Source organism: Balaenoptera ricei, chromosome X (assembly GCF_028023285.1).
Source record: "Balaenoptera ricei isolate mBalRic1 chromosome X, mBalRic1.hap2, whole genome shotgun sequence".
Taxonomy (NCBI): Eukaryota; Metazoa; Chordata; class Mammalia; order Artiodactyla; family Balaenopteridae; genus Balaenoptera; species Balaenoptera ricei.
This window is the reverse complement of record NC_082660.1, coordinates 88,348,817-88,364,280: the sequence shown is the minus strand read 5'-3', so window position 1 is coordinate 88,364,280 and position 15,464 is coordinate 88,348,817. Positions and strand designations below refer to the sequence as shown.

General features: G+C 39.2%; 1 protein-coding gene across 4 annotated transcripts in view; it reads right to left on the bottom strand.

The window, feature by feature from the left end:
- Positions 1-15,464, bottom strand: part of DIAPH2 (diaphanous related formin 2) — an 857,286-nt gene that overhangs the window by 5,381 nt on the left and 836,441 nt on the right. The window lies entirely within an intron of this gene.

Here is a 15,464-nt window from a genome sequence, read left to right as displayed (position 1 = left end):
AGAAAAAGAACCAAAAACATGGTGAGCTTTAGATCCCAGCTGTTACGTGATGTCAGGTTGAGAGAGGTTTTCAAACAGTCCTGAAAAATCACTTCAAATGAATATGTAAATAAGTAACAAGGAGCCAAGATCTGAGGAGTTCATGCTGCAGCTCCCAGGCTGAGTTCAAGAGTTTGCAATCAGCATTAAATGACTTTTCTTGGTAAGTGAAGTCAGAGTGATAAAAGAAATGGAAGAATTCGCTCAAGCACAGTCCCCTTGGAAATAGCAGGCGACAACAAAATTCCTCGGTAAAGATGTTAAATTGAAAGGCTCTATGTACAGTGCCTTTTGTTGGAAAGCACTTCAATTCCCCATGAGTTTTCAATCTGTATGTTGGCTATCTCTAGAGCACACCAGCGTGGGCAGAGCAAAAAAGAGTTTTTATTTTTTACAATGATTGCAATATATGGCAATCAAATCAGCTACCAAGTCTTTGCCTGATTATGTGATGTAAACAAATTCAATACATTATATAGTCATTATGGGACTGAATAATGAATAGGTCCCATTCCCCTCACCCGTCACAGGAAAAATAATCACTGTAGAGAGAACTCTTGGCACAAAGCTTGGAAAGCAAAGTTTAAAAGCATTGAAAGTTGCTGAAAATAGTTTTAGCTTTAATAGGAAAAAGGTTTACAGTTCTGCATTGTGATGATCACTACTATGTTATTATCACCTCTGTTTTACGCTCAGCTTAAATGCAATTGATGTCGGTGAAAATCCCTTTCTGACAAAAGCATAATGCACTTAGATTCTCTATTTAGAATGAGACTAGGTCCCTAGAAATAATGACAACTACCAGCACTTACTTACTTACACTCGTTAATTTGCTAATTCACACAACATCCCCGGGAGGTAAGCGCATTTCATTCTATCCTATTATCTCTGCTTTAGTGATGAAGGTTACACAGCAAATCAATGGTATGACAGGGGATTATAATGCAAAGTTAACGCCTAAATGTCAGGCCTGCTTTGTTCAGAGGTAGATGTTGGGGCCTCCCAGGCTCCTACTCATTTCCTCCCTAAGATCATACCCAAGGAACACATTCTGCCTGTCCCATGGGGAGGATGGACCGTGAGAAATGTTGAGGTTTTGCCATGGGATCTTTCTCATCTGTGCTAGTGTTTCTTGAGTGATTCCGGGTAGTCTATGGTCAGTACACAGAGCAAAAGCTAACTGGCCTCCATAACCTTGGCCTCATTAACACCACAGAATGAGTGCACTGAACCAACCAGCCATAAGCTCAAAGTGCCTTATAATGCAATAATATCACTGAGAGGTGAGAAAGAAAGAGATATTTTCTCTATTCAGAGATATATCTGAGTGATGGATTATTTGGGCATCCTTTTAAAGATACCATTAAAAAATCCATTATTTAGTTTGTGATATGGATCACAATTCAGCTAAAAATGTAAAGATAACATTCCTAGATAAAGGGCTTATTACTTAGATGTCACTGGTTTGCATACAGATACTGGTTTGGGACTTCTTAGAAGACATTTACAGATTAGATTATAATATGATGGCTACCATTGCATTGCTAGCATTTAGGTATTCAGTGTTAAAGCTATCAGATATGAGAATGATGGTACCATTCACAGAGGATTGTCCCAGCTCAGAAAAAAAGGCTTGTGCCTTGGTGGTCCTACACACTAAGGTCAGCTGGCATTACCACTCACTCCAGGAATGCTATTGGTACCCCATACCACCACTCACTGCCCACTGGATTCAAGAGACATACCACATACAAAAACCTAGCCTTGCAGCAGTAAATGAAGTGATGACAGGATTCACATCAACCTGCAACTTTCTTGGTAGCATCTGGTGTGAGAAAATAAACTTTCAAGTCAAAATGAACTGGGGAACGGACACTGAAGCTTTTGGAAGGCAGGATAAACACTGGTTGACGGCCCAAATCCAGCTCTTGGCATACACAAAAGAGAATTATTCTATATTTCGTCCCTTCCTCTCTCCCTCTCCCTCTCTCCCTCCCTTCCTTCTCTTTGTCTCTCGCTCTTTAAATTTTTTTGGTACCTAATTGGTACCTATGTATATGCGATAATTATAAGTAGAAGCAATCCTGAAAGGCCAACACTTGTATTTTCGAAATGTCAACCTCCAAAATTGTTTATGAGTAAATGACACTAGAAACAATGGCAGTGGGGGACCTTCAAGATGGCGTAGGAGTGAGACGTGGAGATCACCTCCCTCCCCACAAATACATCAAAAATACATCTACATGTGGAACAACTCCTACAGAACACCTACTGAACGCTGGCAGAAGACCTCAGACTTCCCCAAAGGCAAGAAACTCCCCACGTACCTGGGTAGGGCAAAAGAAAAAAGAAAAAACAGAGACAAAAGAATAGGGATGGGACCTGCACATCTGGGAGGGAGCTGTGAAGGAGGAAAGGTTTCCACACACCAGGAAGACCCTTCACTGGCGAGGACGGGGGGGGTGGGTGGGGAGGAAGCTTCGGAGCCATGGAGGAGAGCACAGCAACAGGGGTGCAGAGGGCAAAGCGGAGAGATTCCCGCACAGAGGATCACTGCCAACGATCACTCACCGGCCTGAGAGACTTGTCGGCTCACCCACCAGGGAGGGTGGGGGCTGGGAGCTGAGGCTCGGGCTTCGGAGGTCAGACCCCAGGGAGAGGACTGGGGCTGAAGTCCTGAAGGAGGCTAGCGCACCACATCTAACTGGGAGGGAATCTGGGAAAAAGTATGGAACTGCCTAAGAGGCAAGAAATCATTGTTTCGCAGTACGCGAGGAGAGGAGATTCAGAACACCACCTAAATGAGCTTCAAAGACAGCCGCGAGCCATGGCCACGCAGCTATCAGCGCGGACACCAGAGACGGGCATGAAACGCTAAGGCTGCTGCTGCTGCCACCAAGAAGCCTGTGTGCGAGCACGGGTCACTATCCACGGCCCCCCCACCCCAGGAGCCTGTGCAGCCCGCCTATGTCAGGGTTCCGTGATCCAGGGACAACTTCCCTGGAAAAACACACAAGCACGCCTCAGGCTTTTACAAAGTCACGGCAGCCTCTGTCGCTGCAGGCTCGCCCCACATTCCAATTATGACTACCGTACCCCTCCCTCTCCCTGGTCTGAATGAGCAAGAGCATCCTCATCAGCTGCTGCTTTAACCCCCTCCTGTCTGGGCAGGGAACAGATGCCTGAGGGCAATGTACACGCAGAGATGGGGCCAAAACCAAAGCTGAACCCCAGGAGCTGTGCGAACAAAGAACAGAAAGGGACATTTCTCCAGGCAGTCTCAGAGGCAGCAGATTAAATCCCCATAATCAACTTGATGTACTTGCATATGTGGAATACCTGAATAGACAATGAATTGTCCCAAAATTGAGGCGGTGGACTTTGGGAGCAACTGTAGACTTGGGGTTTGCGGTCTGTGACTGATTTGTTTCTGCTTTTTTTTTTTTTTTTAAGGTAATACTATTTTTTTTAAATTTTATTTATTTATTTATTTATTCATTTATTTATGGCTGTGTTGGGTCTTCGTTTTCTGTGCGAGGGCTTTCTCTAGTTGCGGCAAGTGGGGGCCACTCTTCATCACGGTGCGCGGGCCTCTCACTATCGCGGCCTCTCTTGTTGCGGAGCACAGGCTCCAGATGCGCAGGCTCAGTAATTGCGGCTCCTGGGCCTAGCTGCTCGGCGGCATGTGGGATCTTCCCAGATCAGGGCTCGAACCCATGTCCCCTGCATTGGCAGCCAGATTCTCAACCACTGCGCCACCAGGGAAGCCCCTGTTTCTGCTTTTTTATGTTTATCTTAATTTAGTTTTTAGTGCTTGTTATCATTGGTGGATTTGTTTATTGGTTTGGTTGCTCTTTTCATTTTTTTATTTTTTATTTTAATAATTAAAAGAATTTTAAAATTATTTTTAATGTTTCTTTCTTTTTCTTTCTTTTTTTTCCCCTTTTTCTTCCAAGCTGTGTGGCTGACAGGGTCTCGGTGCTCTGGCCTGGTGTCAGGCCGGAGCCTCTGAGGTGGCAGAGCCGAGTTCAGGACATTGGACACCAGAAACCTCTTGGCCTCCCATAATATCAATCAGCGAGAGCTCTCCCAGAGAACTCCGCCTCAATGCTAAGACCCACCTCTACCCAATGGCCAGCAAGCTCCAGTGCTGGATGCCCCATGCCAAACAACTAGCAAGACAGGAACACAACCCCACCCATTAGCAGAGAGGCTGCCTAAAATCATAATAAGCTCACAGACACCCCAAAGCACAACACCGGACGCGGTCCTGCCCACCAGAAAGACAAGATCCAGCCTCATCCACCCGAACACAGGCACCAGTCCCCTCCACCAGGAAGCCTACACAACTCACTGAACCAACCTTAGCCACTGGGGGCAGACACCAAAAACAACGGGAACTACGAACCTGCAGCCTGTGAAAAGGAGACCCCAAACACAGTAAGTTAACCAAAATGACAAGACAGAGAAATACACAGCACATGAAGGAGCAAGGTAAAAAAACCCACCAGACTAAACAAATGAAGAGGAAATAGGCAGTCTACCTGAAAAAGAATTCAGAATAATGGTAGTAAAGATGATCCAAAATCTTGGAAATAGAATGGAGAAAATACAAGAAACGTTTAAAAAGGACATAGAAGAACTAAAGAGCAAACAAACAATGATGAACAACACAATAAATGAAATTAAAAATTCTCTAGAAGGAATCAATAGCAGAATAACTGAGGCAGAAGAACGGATAAGTGACCTGGAAGATAAAATAGTGGAAATAACGACCACAGAGCAGAATAAAGAAAAAAGAATGAAAAGATTGAGGACGGGTCTCAGAGACCTCTGGGACAACATTAAATGCACCAACATTCAACTTAAAGGGGTCTCAGAAGAAGAGAGAAAAAGAAAGGGACTGAGAAAATATTTGAAGAGATTATAGTTGAAAACTTCCCCCTAACATGGGAAAGGAAATAGTCAGTCAAGTCCAGGAAGCACAGAGAGTCCCATACAGGATAAATCCAAGTAGAAACAGGTCAAGACACATATTAATCAAACTATCAAAAATTAAATACAAAGAAAAAATATTAAAAGCAGCAGGGGAAAAACAACAAATAACATACAAGAGAATCCCCACAAGGTTAAGAGCTGATCTTTCAGCTCAAACTCTGCAAGCCAGAAGGAAGCGGCAGGACATATTTAAAGTGAAGAAAGGGAAAAAACTACAACCAAGATTACTCTATTCAGCAAGGATCTCATTCAGGCTTGATGGAGAAATTAAAAACCTTACAGACAAGCAAAAGTTAAGAGAATTCAGCACCACCAAACCAGATTTACAACAAATGCTAAAGGAACTTTTCTAAGCAGGAAACACAAGAGGAGGAAAAGGCCTACAAAAACAAACCCAAAACAATTAAGAAAATGGTAATAGGAACATACATATCGATAATTACCTTAAATGAAAATGGATTAAATGCTCCAACCAAAAGACATAGACTGGCAGAATGGATACAAAAACAAGACCCGTATATACGCTGTCTACAAGAGACCCACTTCAGACCTAGGGACACATACAGACTGAAAGTGAGGGGACGGAAAAAGATATTCCATGCAAATGGAAATCAAAGAAAGCTGGAGTAGCAATTCTCATATCAGAGAAAATAGACTTTAAAATAAAGACTATTACAAGAGACAAAGAAGGACACTACATAATGATCAAGGGATCAATCCAAGAAGAAGATACAACAATTGTAAATATTTATGCACCCAACACAGGAGCACCACAATACATAAGGCAAATGCTAACAGTCATAAAAGGGGAAATCGACAGGAACACAATCATAGTAGGGGACTTTAACACCCCACTTTCACCAATGGACAGATCATCCAAAATGAAATAAATAAGGAAACACAAGCTTTAAATGACACATTAAACAAGAGGGACTTCATTGGTATTTATAGGACATTCCATCCAAAAACAACAGAATACACTTTCTTCTCAAGTACTCATGGAGCATTCTTCAGGATAGATCATATCTTGGGTCACAAATCAAGCCTTGGTAAATTTAAGAAAATTGAAATCGTATCAAGTACCTTTTCCAACCACAATGCTATGAGACTACATATCAGTTACAGGAAAAAATTTGTAAAAAATACAAACACATGGAGGCTAAACAATACACTACTAAATAACCAAGAGATCACTGAAGAAATCAAAGAGGAAATCAAAAAATACGTAGAGACAAATGCCAATGAAAACACGATGACCCAAAACCTACGGGATGCAGCAAAAGCAGTTCTAAGAGGGAAGTCTATAGCAATACAATCCTACCTCAAGAAAGAAGAAACATCTCAAATAAACAACCTAACCTTACACCTGAAGCAATTAGAGAAAGAAGAACAAAAAAAACCCCAAAGTTAGCAGATGGAAAGAAATCATAAAGATCACATCAGAAATACATGAAAAAGAAATGATAGAAACAAAGGCAAAGACCAATAAAACTAATAGCTGGTTCTGTGAGAAGATAAACAAAATTGATAAACCATTAGCCAGACTCATCAAAAAAAAAAGGGAGAAGACTCAAATCAACAGAATTTGAAATGAAAAAGGAGAAGTAACAACTGACACTGCAGAAATACAAAGGATTATGAGAGATTACTACAAGCAACTCTATGCCAATAAAATGGACAACCTGGAAGAAATGGACAAATTCTGAAAAAAGCACAACCTTCTGAGACTGAACCAGGAAGAAACAGAAAATATAAACAGACCAATCACAAGCACTGAAATTGAAACTGTCATTAAGAAGCTTCCAACAAACAAAAGCCCAGGATCAGATGGCTTCACAGGCGAATTCTATCAAACATTTAGAGAAGAGCTAACACCTACCCTTCTCAAACTCTTCCAAAATATAGCAGAGGGAGGAACACTCCCAAACTCATTCTACAAGGCCACCATCACCCTTACACCAAACCCAGACAAAGATGTCACACACAAAAAAAACTGCAGGCCAATATTACTGATGAACATAGGTGCAAATATCCTCAACAAAACAGAAGCAAACAGAATCCAACAGCACATTAAAAGGATCATACACCATGATCAAGTGGGGTTTATCCCAGGAATGAAAGGATTCTTCAATATACGAAAAGCAATCAATGTGATACACCATATCAACAAACTGAAGGATGAAAACCATATGATCATCTCAGTAGATACAGAAAAAGCTTCGACAATATTCAACACCCTTTTATGATAAAAACTCTCCAGAATGTAGGCATAGAGGGAAACTTCCTCAACATAATAAAGGCCATATACGACAAACCCACAGCCAACATCATTCTCAATGGTGAAAAACTGAAACCATTTTCTCTAAGATCAGGAACAAGGCAAGGTTGCCCACTCTCACCACTATTATTCAACATAGTTTTGGAAGTTTTAGCCATGGCAATCAGAGAAGAAAAAGAAGTAAAATGAATCCAAATTGGAAAAGAAGAGGTAAAACTGTCACTGTTTGCAGATGACGATACTATACACAGAGAATCCTAAAGATGTTACCAGAAAACTACTAGAGCTAATCAATGAATTTGGTAAAGTAGCAGGATACAAAATTAATGCACAGAAATCTCTGGCATTCCTATACACTAACGATGAAAAATCTGAAAGAGAAATTAAGGAAACACTCCCATTTACCACTGCAACAAAAAGAATGCAATACCTCGGAATAAACCTACCTAAGGAGACAAAAGACCTGTATGCAGAAAACTATAAGACACTGATGAAAGAAATTAAAGATACAAATGGAGGAAGAGATATACCATGTTCTTGGATTGGAAGAATCAACAATGTGAAAATATACTACCCAAAGCAATGTACAGATTCAATGCAATCTCTATCAAACTACCAATGGCATTTTTCACAGAACTAGAACAAAAAATTTCACAATTTGTATGGAAACACAAAAGACCCCAAATAGTAAAAGCAGTGTTGAGAAAGAAAAATGGACCTGGAGGAATCAGGCTCCCTGACTTCAGACTATACTACAAAGCTACAGTAATCAAGACAGTATGGTACTGGCACAAAAACAGAAATATAGATCAATGGAACATGATAGAAAGCCCAGAGATAAAACCATGCACATATGGTCACCTTATTTTTGATAAAGGAGGCAAGAATATACAATGGAGAAAAGACAGCTTCTTCAATAAGTGGTGCTGGGAAAACTGGACAGCTACATGTAAAAGAATGAAATTAGTACACTCCTGAGCACCATACATAAAAATAAACTCAAAATGGATTAAAGACCTAAATGTAAGGCCAGACACTATCAAACTCTTAGAGGAAAACATAGGCAGAACACTGTATGACATAAATCACAGCAAGATCCTTTTTGACCCAGCTCCTAGAGTAATGAAAATAAAAACAAAAATAAACAAATGGGACCTAATGAAACTTAAAAGCTTTTGCACAGCAAAGGAGACCATAAACAAGACCAAAAGACAACCCTCAGAATGGGAGAAAATATTTGCAAACGAAGCAACTGACAAAGGATTAATCTCCAAAATATACAAGCAGCTCATGCAGCTCAATATCAAAAAAACAAACAACCCAATCCAAAAATGGGCAGAAGACCAAATATACATTTCTCCTAAGAAGACATACAGGTTGCCAACAAACACATGAAAGGATGCTCAACGTCACTAATCATTAGAGAAATGGAAATCAAAACCACAATGAGGTATCACCTCACACCGGTCAGAATGGCCATCATCAAAAAATCTACAAACAATAAATGCTGGAGAGGATGTGGATGAGATGGAACCCTCTTGCACTGTTGGTGGGAATGTAAATGATACAGCCACTATGGAGAACAGTATGGAGGTTCCTTAAAAAACTAAAAATAGGACTACCATACGACCCAGCAATCCCACTACTGGGCATATACCCTGAGAAAACCATAGTTCAAAAAGGGTCATGGACCACAATGTTCATTGCAGCTTTATTTACAATAGCCAGGACATGGAAGCAACCTAAGTGTCCATTGACAGATGAATGGATAAAGAAGATATGGCACATATAGACAAGGGAATATTACTCAGCCATAAAAAGAAATGAAATTGAGTTATTTGTAGTGAGGTGGATGGACCTAGAGTCTGTCATACAGAGTGAAGTAAGTCAGAAGCAAATACCGTATGCTAACACGTATATATGGAATCTAAAAAAAAGGGTTCTAATGAACCTAGGGGCAGGACAGGAATAAAGACGCAGATGTAAAGAATGGACTTGAGGACACGGGGAGGGGGAAGGGTAAGCTGGGACGAAGTGAGAGAGTAGCACTGACATATATACACTACTAAATGTAAAATAGATAGCTAGTGGGAAGCAGCTACATCACACGGGGAGATCAGCTTGGTGCTTTGTGACCACCTAGAGGGGTGGGATTGGGAGGGTGGGGGGGAGATGCAAGAGGGAGGGGATATGGGGATATATGTATATATATAGCTGATTCACTTTGTTATACAGCAGAAACTAACATAACATTGTAAAGTAATTATACTCCAATAAAGATGTTAAAAAGAAGAGAAAAGAAACAATGCCAGCAATGAATGCTCTGGGTTTTTGTGATTTATTTACGATTCTCTGTATGTATTTTAAAACTATTTTAGGTACAAAATATATTTATACTCTAGAGCTGTATGGATCAGGTAGAAGTGCAATTTGGATGATAATATGTTATATGTATATATAATATGGATATATATGAATATAAATATTCATCTCTTCTCACAGTCTAATAGCTCGCAATCTAATGATAGCAATTTTCATACTTGGATTCATGCCTTCTTTGAGGCAGAGATTGAGAATCATTGAATATTTAAAAATACAACTTCTATATTTATAGCATTAAATACTAATGGGTAAAAGATCAGTGGTTTGACCCTCATAAGGTCAGGACACATGGTTGGCATCAAATTTATGAGAAAAGAGCAAATGCTAGTTATTATTGCTGTTGGGGTGATGGAGTATTTTGGGTGATTGTGACAGTGATTGCACTTCCTATTTGGAAACATAGGTGAAGGAGGCAGGTGCCCATGTGATATGATTTGAGAGCTCCAGGAGCCCCAGACTGAACCAAATCCACTTTTCTACCCAGTCTTATTCTCCCAACACTACTGATACTAGAATAGCTCAGATGGAAAAACATAGGAGTCTCTCCTCCAAAAAGTCAATAGTTTAAAAAATATGTATTTACCTGAGGTGATGTGGAGGGCTTTGTTAATAAGTAGTGGCTTCCCTTTCCAATTTGCCTTGTTGTGTTTTTGGAAATGAAAGAGAGGAAGATGGGGGAGGCATCAGGCTATGTGTGTATACTTGTTGGGGATATTGTGCAATGAGATACAGGAAAATACATTTCATCAGAGGTTGGGGGAACATGATTTGTCATAATGTTCCTCTGTTTCCATTTTCTGAATGCATGAGGTAACACAGTGAATAAGAAAGCCTAGAGAGTCCAATGTATCCTCATGGTCTAAGAATTCATTAAGGGATTCTATAGTTTGTAAACACAAGGATTAATGCAACAGTAGAGCCTGAGATGTCCATCCCAAGATGTACCCTCTAAATCCACCATAGTTGGGCATACACACCCTATCAGATTCTTTTTGGTCACCAAAGGCTTGATGCCCTATGTGAAGGTGAAAAGATTCTGACATTACAGACAGTAACCTGGTCATAGTGTGAAATTGAAGAGAGGGGAATAGTTACATGAAAATGTGCAGTCCATGGAGGAGGGGTGACCAAACCTAAAACAATATGCCAATCTGTCACAAAAAGAGAATATAAATACATGGTCCAGCTGTGACATGATTCTGCACATTGTGAATATCAGGTTAACCAGCTCAAACCACTTTCAAGCCTTTCTCCACTGTCATAAGAGCAAGAAGCTTTATGCTTTTTCTGAGCATAAATTGATTTGGCATTCATCTCAAAACCTTCCCAATGGAGTCCTGAGTGAATAGATTAAACCTGTTATTGTATTGCTCTAAAATTCATTCATGCAATCATTTATTCAACAACTATGTACAAAGCACATCATCCATGAAATATCTGAATGTCACAAAATTTCAGATCATACCTAAATCTACACTGCTAATTTCCTTCCTACTGAAAACTTTGTCAAAGTGAGATAACTGAGGAATAAGCATATCATAGATAAAGCTTAAACAAAACGTGGTGTGAGATAGACCAAAGGACTCAAGCCTGTGGAATGTAACCTGGGAACGTTTAATTACTCCTCTAATAAAGTGAGTGTATGCCAAAGGTACAGAGCTGTGTGTTGTATATTGCATGAGTAGGTCAAGTTGAGATTGAAAACATGTGATAAAAAGACCATGTCCATTATTCATTTTCCCCCAGGCTAGGCATCCATCTGTTGTCTATGGAAGAACTGTTTCCTTCCTGGTGCTTCATAGGCACGTTAGATGTATCAACGTTGACCTAACACAATGCAACTATACCCTCCCAATAGGGTAACATAAAATAAGTGTGCCTGGCATATACTGCACATTGTGCTACAAAACATCCCGTTTTAATGATAATTAGTTGGCTAGAAAACAAAGGAAAAGAAAGCCTCTGCAATTTACTGTGAGCTTTCTTTTCTCCAAAACTCTTCAAAAATGATGGTGTGGCAGATTGACCATCAATGGACAGGCATTGTTTCCAGCAAAAAGAGCAAACAGAGGATGGGGTTTGCACAGCTCAGGCTAAGAAAACCAAGAAAACTTTAGGTTGCTTTGGGAAATGTCTATTGAGTAGCTATTTGTATGCCAAACACTGATGAAAGATAATTATTTTAGACTGTTATAGTGAAATCATATCATATGAACTTACATCTTTTTTCCCTCCTGTCCCATGATTCCAAAACGGTTTATGTTTTTTTCTGTGCTTTTGGGGATCCTGACTTGATACAGTTTCTCACTCACTAGAAACGACTGGAAGGAAAGTGGCAACAGAATTAGGCTTGGGCCTAGCCTCTTGGTGGAGGACAGCCAGTTTGTTGACTAGATTCGTTCTCTTCACTTACAGAATAATGTCTTTAAAAAAAAAAAAAAAAGTTGAGCTCGAACTATATATTCAAATTGGTGTTCTACTTTTTCATTTAACATTTTATTGTAGAAATTTTCCATGTCATTAAACTTCTGAAACATGATATTGAAAACATGATTTTTAATGGCCACATACTCTTCTTTTTATATAAATATGTCACAATTTGGTTAACCATTTCTCTACTGTTGGACATGTAGGTTGCTTCCAAGTTTTTGCTATTATACAAAGCCTTGCAATGAATATCCTTGTAGTTTATATATTATTATATACATCATGTGTAGAAGTGGCATTGTTAGGTATGCAAAATTAAGTCCAAATTGTATTCCAGAATACTTGTATTAATTTAAACCCAATTGGCAGTAAGTAAATGAATTTGTCTGTCTTATTGTTGGGTATTAATTTTTTAAAAATGTGCTAATATGAAAAGTGACTAATGGCATCTGATTCTTTTGGCCCTTCTTCAAATCTCAGTAAAGTGAAAATTTTCATATATTATTATCCATTTATACTTCTTCCTTTAAATGCTGGTCATATCCCTTGCCCAATAAATTGATCGATCTTTTACACTGTGATCCATTCCTTTATTGTTAACCTTAGGAAGTCTTTCTCTAGCCAGAGACATTTGATAAACATTCAACTATATCTCTTCTTCTTCTTCTTTTTTTAAAATGTATCTATTTATTTATTTATTTATTTTTGGCTGCGTTGGGTCTTCATTGCTACGTACGCGGGCTTTCTCTAGTTGTGGTGAGCGGGGGTTACTCTTCGTTGTGGTGTGCGGGCTTCTCATTGCGGTGGCTTCTCTTTGCTGCGGAGCACGGGATCTAGGCACGCGGGCTTCAGTAGTTGTGGCATGCGGGCTCAGTAGTTGTGGCTTGCAGGCTCTAGAGCGCAGGCTCAGTAGTTGTGGCGCACGGGCTTAGTTGCTCTGCGGCATGTGGGATCCTCCAGGACCAGGGCTCGAACCCGTGTCCCCTGCATTGGCAGGCAGATTCTTAACCACTGCGCCACCAGGGAAGTCCTGATATCTCTTCTCCTTTAAGGTTTGATTTTTTCTAACACTTATTTAAATGATCTAGAATTTATTTTGTTGTACAATGTCAGGTAAGTTTCCACATTGCTTGCTTGCTTGCTTTTTTCCTTGCAAAGAGGAAATGGGTTGTTCCAGCATCATCTGTTGAATAATCATGAATTTCTACATTGATTCATGATATTTCTTTTTTTGTTGTTTTTTTTTAAAGATTTGTGTGTGTGTGTGTGTGTGTTAATATACATTTATTTATTTTATTTATTTATTTTTGGCTGTGTTGAGTCTTTGTTGCTGCACGCGGGCTTTCTCTAGTTGTGGCGAGTGGGGGGCTACTCCTCATTGCGGCGCACGGGCTTCTCATTGCGGTGGCTTCTCTTGTTGCGGAGCACAGGCTCTAGGCGCGTGGGCTCAGTAGTTGTGGCACACGGGCTTAGTTGCTCCGCGGCATGTGGGATCTTCCCAGACCAGGGCTTGAACCTGTGTCCCCTGCGTTGGCAGGCGGATTCTTAACCACTGTGCCACCAGGGAAACCCTATGATATTTCTTTTTTATATATTAAATTATCTATACTAGGGTACATTTCTGTGCCATTGACTTAAGTATTTTTCCAACTATTTTTGTGCCAATGACTTCTGATTTCATTATTTGTCTCATAATATGTTTTAATACCTAGTGGAGATAATCCTCTATAATTTATATTTTCATTTCAAACATGTATTTTTAGGGTACATTTTAGAACTCTACATCATGCTATAATCACAAAACAACTTGAAAACAATACAGTTTGACAAACAAACCCAATAGGTACTAACTAGGCTATCCTAGTAAGGCTAGGCAGATGTCTATTTCCTGAGTGCCAATGAGTCAAGTGACTCTAAAGTCCCTAACGATGTTTTTAAGAGTTCTCCTCAGGTTCTTCATTTTCTTAAAGACTTAATAAGCCTCTTTCCCTGTCTTCTGACACTTTTTTTTTTTTTTTTTTCCTGCTGGCTAACCACTTTTCTTCTGAAAATACAGCACAGGCCAGCACTAAGGAAAAGAGCATCACCAATTCTACTTAGAGATTTTGTAATACACTTATTCTCATTATTTTTGCTTCATCAAAATTTTGAATAATTGGAATTAAATGTATAGTTTTGTTGTTGATAAAGTGTAGTGCTTCTAGCTTGTAAACCTTATTTTCTCATATATTTTATATGTTTTACAAATTTGGTTTCCACTAGATACCACAGGTGATAAAATATATTAAATTATTTTATTCCAACAGAATTGTATACACAGGGTGCTAGTGCAAAAATGCATGCCTAGAAGCCAACCCATTACCTCTACTTAAATAGTTCTAACCCTATTCTAATCTCAGTGACGTCGTAATGTTTTCAAAACTAGAAACAGGCCATGTTATGTAATCTATATCCTTCATTACATGCAAATAAATCCACGCAAAGAAAACAGAAACCCAGATTACCATGGTAGTTCAGGTCAGCAGAAGAGATGAAAGTTATTTTAACGAGGATGGTAATGGAAAGCAATAATGTTAAAGTAGTTCAGAGGCTACTGTGACTATAGACACACAACTCCCATTAACTGTAATTGGAGTTAAGCACATGTAATGATAACAAAATAGACCCCTAAATATCTTTCCAATTGGAAAATAAGCAAATGTGTTCCAGGAAACAGCATGCCTTTGTGTAGAAAATACAGTATTCTAATTGAGATGCACAAATTATTTTCACATTGATATTGCTCAGGGTATGATGGCATTTTTCCTATGCTTGGGGATGTAGATCTGCTCTAGGTAACATCTGTACAAAGAATGCCTTTCTTTTTCTTAATGCTCAGCATTCGTTATGTTATTAAAGGAAAAGTCTCAATAGTTGCAATGGATTTATTATTATTAATTCAGTAGCTTGTTATCAGCATGAAACTCTGCTGTGCTGGGGAAAAACAAATTATATTTTACAAAACTGCAGTAGTGAGATTAAATCACTTTTCTATATTTCACTTTCTTCTTATCCTCCCTGCCTGGTAGTAACTTGACTATCTCTATTATGAACCTCATATTTTGCAAACTATCAAGTCTCGTAGTAATATAAAGGTACATTATCAAACAAACTCAATTATAGCAACTTTAAGAAGACTGAAATACGTGATAAAAGTAAAACCACATAGTACAATAATATTACTTCAAGGCATTAAAAACTTAATCCATGTTAAGCTACAAATGTAGAAAATATGCAATGCTTACTTTTATCTGTCATAAACATGATATTTTCATAACATGTACAACCAACCTCTTGGGAT